The following is a 4,891-nucleotide window of genomic DNA, read 5'->3' on the forward strand; positions in this document are numbered from 1 at the left end:
AGAGAGAGAGAGAGAGAGAGACAGAGAGAGAGAGAATTTTATCGTTTTAGCTCTTATGTTTAGGTCTTTCATTTATTTCGAGTTAATGTTTCTGTATAGTGTAAGATAAGGATCCAGCTTCATTCTTTTTTTTTTTTTTGAGACCTAGTCTGGCTCTGTCGCCAGGCTAGAGTGCAGTGGTGCCATCTCGGCTCACTGCAACCTCTGCCTCCTGGGTTCAAGTGATTCTCCTGCCTCAGCCTCCTGAGTAGCTGGGAGTACAAGCACGCCACCACACCCAGCTAATTTTTGTATTTTTAGTAGAGACGGGGTTTCACCATGTTGGCCAGGATGGTCTCGATCTCCTAACCTTGTAATCCGCACACCTTGGCCTCCTAAAGTGCCTCCCAAAGTGCTGGAATTACAGGCGTGAGCCACTGTGCCCAGCCCAGCTTTATTCTTTTGCCCTGTGAATATCCAGTTTTCCCAATAGCATTTGTTGAAAAGACTGTCCTTTCCCCTATTGAATGATCTTGATACTCTTGTTGAAAATCATTTAACCATATATGTAAGAGTTTATTCCTGGCCTCTCTATTCCATTTCATTGGTCTGCCTGTCTGTCTTTATGCCAGTACCACACTCTTTTGATTACAATGGCTTGTAGCAAGTTTTGAAATCAGAAAGTATGAAAACTCCAATTCTGCAGTTTTAGTTCTTCTTTTAAAGATCATTTTGGCTATTCAGGGTCTCTTGAGATTCCATATGAATTTTAGGATAATTTTTTAATTTATATAAAACAGTCATTGGGGTTTTGATGGGGATTGCGCTGAATTTGTATATCACTTTGGGTAGTATTGTCACCTTAACAAAATTAAATATTTCAGTCCATGAGTACAGGATGTTATTTGTATTTTCTTTAATTTCTTTCAGCAACCTTTTATAATTTTCAATGTGCAAGTCTCTTGCCTCCTTGGTTAAGTGTATATTTAAATATTTTATTATTTTTATGCTATTTTATTTATTTATTTATTTATTTGAGACAGAGTCTCGCTCTGTCACCCAGGATGGAGTCCAGTGGCACAATCTTGGCTCACTACAACCTCCGCCTCCTGGGTTCAAGTGATTCTCCTGCCTCAGCCTCCCGAATAGCTGGGTCTACAGGCGCCCCCCACCACACCTGACTAATTTTTGTATTTTTAGTAGAGACCGGGTTTCATCATATTGGCCAGGCAGGCAGATCAGAAGGTCAGGAGTTTGATGTTATTTTAAGTGAAATTGTTTTCATAATTTATTTTTTGGATTGTTCACTTTTAGTGTAAAGTAACAAAACTGATTTTTATGTGTTGATTTTGTATCCTTCAACTTTGCTGAATTCACTTATGAGTTTTTTGGGTTTTGTTTTGTTTTGTTTTTTGTTTTTTGAGACGGAGTCTCACGCTGTCGCCCAGGTTGGAGTGCAGTGGCGCGATCTCGGCTCACTGCAAGCTCCGCCTCCTGGGTTCACGCCATTCTCCTGCCTCAGCCTCCTGAGTAGCTGGGACTACAGGCGCCCGCCACCGCGCCCGGCTAATTTTTTGTATTTTTAGTAGAGACGGGGTTTCACTGTGGTCTCGATCTCCTGACCTTGTGATCCGCCCGCCTCGGCCTCCCAAAGTACTGGGATTACAGGCGTGAGCCACCGCGCCCGGCATAATGGGTTTTCATCTCTTAAGACCATTGTTCTGTTGCCTTTTCAGAGACTCACTTGGCTCTTTCTATGAAGATTTGTTGTCTGTCTGGGGTTTGGGTGGGGTATGTTATGCTGAAAAAATAGGTCTAGACCTAGGGGATAAGATTGCTCCACCCAAATGACAGTGAGCTGGTGGCAGCGAGAGGCATGGGCTGCAGTGCCCTGAGCGGGTGGTGAAGCCTCCCACGCACACGGTTTTGCAGGATGAGCAGGGGTGTGGAATGGAAGCGGCGCTTGGAAAGCACAGTTGGGTTTCAGACACAGCATCCGAGACCCGGCCAGTCACAGCAAGAGGGGGCAATGGAGATGGGACGGCGTGAGTGGAGACAGGCCCCTGCATGCAGGCCGGCTGCTTTCTGACTGTGGGACTTGTGGCCTAATCTCTCTGTTCCTTTCCTGAAAGTGCCTCTTTCCTGATAGGGCATTGTCCCAAGTCCCCAGCTTGCAAGGGCTGTCGTTTTGGAAAAACAGGACATGCCCACACAGGAGCGTTCAGCAGATCCCAGACCACCCAGCCCAGGGTAGAGGCTGTTAGAGGGCATTTAGGCTCAGCAGATGGGTGGAGGGAGGCTGTCCAGTCCCCAGAGACCACACACGTCCTACCCCAGCCGTGGTGTGAAGCTGGGGCTGTCTTCCTTGACCATGGAGCGAAAACCATCCAGGACAGCTCTCCCCCCTCCACGCCACCAGCTGCTCCTGAGCCAGCTCTGTGGGTGCTGGGAGCTGCGCTGAGGATTTGCACCCGTCCCTGCCAGCCTGTGGCTTTCTGCTGCCGTGGTGCCCCTGCCCTGAACTCCCTCCAGGGCGCAGGAGCTCTGGGGCCTCACACCCACCCCACTGTTGGTCCTTGATTCCTTGACTCACACAATGTGTGCTCTGGGGCTGGGGCTGGGGCCTGGCTCCCTGGGGGAGGGTGCCTGTGGGGGTGACATGCCCCACGTTCCTTGCCTGAAGGCCACCTCGGGAGCTCTTGGGTCCTCTCTGTGGAGACCAGGCACTGAGGCTGTGGTGGAGGGCACGGAATCCGTAGGGACTCAGCTTTCTGCTCAGGCCCTGGGATGTGTGTTGGGTGGGCTTCTTCTGGAAAGTTCTGGTGAGAGTCCAAGGAAGAGAGGAGTGCCCTGGGCAGCCCCTCCTACCTTGTGGCTGGACCCGGTGGATCTCATGGGCCCAGGTAGAGATCTGTCTGAGCCTCAGTCTTCCCATCTCTGAAAGGGGGTGGCAGTCTGCCATTTGGTTCTGTAGAGGAACCAGTGATTTATTAACCGTGACCCCTGTGACCGCGTGATCCCTCAGCCCCGGGCTGTGTCCGTGTCTTACGGGAGCCATGGCCACTCATAACCCTCTGGCATTCCGCGGCCTGGTGCAGAGGCCAGTTCCTCATCGGGGAGGCGAGCCCGTCAGCAGCTAATCCGCTGATGCCGATGGGGACTGGCAGCGGGGGCCAAAGGCAGTGAGGCGGCTCCGAGGGGCCTGCTGGCCGCAGAGACCCTGCGTGACCGGTCACGGCTGCCTGGGATTGCGGAGGTTAAAAGGCTGGGAGGGCCGTGGAACAGGCGCCAGCTAATCCGTCTGGAAGATCACGAGCTGGAGACTGAAGCTCCTGGAGTTGGTGTTCTGTGAAGCCTTGAAGGCCACAGGAGTGGGTGGCCGTGGAGTTGATGCCGCCGCTGGTCATGTCGGCAGGGCAGGGACCTGTCTCCTGTGACAGGGCCTCCTGCTGAGAGCAGGCCTGGTCCTTGTCCGGGATCCCAGTTGTCCCCTGGGAGTGGCTCTCCACTGGTCAGCCCAGGCCGCTGCTCAGAAGTTGTGTCAGGTGGACATTGGAACGTCCGATCTCTGGGGCCAGCCCAGTTTGCATTCTAGCTCTGGCCCCTTTCCCGCCTAGAGAAGTTGGGAATACTCAGCCTTGTTTTCTTGTCCTGCCTCATGGAGTGGTGGGAGATGAGAGTCCACTCTGTAAGCTCCACGCCATCACCCTCCACAGCAAACAGGGACAGAGGTTCTATGGGTAACCCAGCAACAAGGAGGGCAGGCAAGGCTGGCCGGGACCCACCTCGGGGCTGGGGAACCTGGGACCATACCAGGGGTGGCAGCAGAGCAAAAGAGAGGCCCCAGGCTTGCAGCCAGACCAGCTGGGCCAAATCCTGGCTTTGCATCTCATAGGCTTCTGCAGCTCAGGTTCCCCATCTGTAAAATGGGCACACTGATAGTCCCTGTGCGGTGCATAGGCACTTGGAGTTGCACCCACAGTTTCACTGTGGCCTTTGTACTGTAAGAGGCTGTAATGTGGCCCGTCTCTCCCGGAGACAGGGAGGAGACCTCCGGAGCCAGCTAGGAAGTCAGCCCTGTTCTCTCTCCAGGAATCGGAGGGAGCTTCCCGCAGAGCAGCTGGTCTGTGCAGGTTGGGTCCTGTGATCTGGGACATCACCAAGCGTCATCACTGGCCTTCCAAGGTGATGACCTGGAGCATGTTGTGCTTTGGCTGTGGGGGTCTCCTGATTACCTTCGGCTATGGCCTTGGGACCGTCCAGTGCCTTCCTGACTGTGCCCACTTGACAAAAGGCTGTCTCTACCAGGATCTCCTGAAAGCTCTGGCCCTCCCTGGCCAGCTGCCAGGGTATAGAGACTGTGCACGTCTGTCCTGCTGCCCAGGTCGTGAGACCCTGTGGGTGGCAGCCCGACCCCACCCCCAGCCATCTGAGAACCTGGAGACCCAACCAAGAGGAACTCAGGGTCAAGAGGAGGAAGGGGTGGGTGCCGCGTGATGCTGGCCCTGCGCAGAGGCCCGCCTGGCTGGGGGCCCAGGCCTTGTTCCTCAGATGCAGTGGTTCCTCCCTTCCCTGGACCCCACCAGCTGCCATCGCCCCCTACATGGCATCTCCGGGGGTGTAACTGGGGAGCCCTGTGGAGTTTCACCTCCGTTCCCACTGCAGCCTCAGAGCTGGGTGCGGCTCGCAGGTGAAGACCCCACGCACTGTGCTCCACCCTCCCCTGCCTCCCTGCAGCCTCGCTCAGCACCGCTGTCCTGCGTTTCACGTGTTTCCTGCCCTTGTGTTTATGCTTTCGCTGTAGATGTGTGTATTCCTTAAACGATACACACTGCCATTTTGATGTTACTAATTTTCCAGAACCCTTATCAAACTCTGCTTGACCTTCTGCAACTTGCTGTCTTCACTCAGC

This window comes from Papio anubis, chromosome 10, assembly GCF_008728515.1.
Source record: "Papio anubis isolate 15944 chromosome 10, Panubis1.0, whole genome shotgun sequence".
NCBI lineage: Eukaryota > Metazoa > Chordata > Mammalia > Primates > Cercopithecidae > Papio > Papio anubis.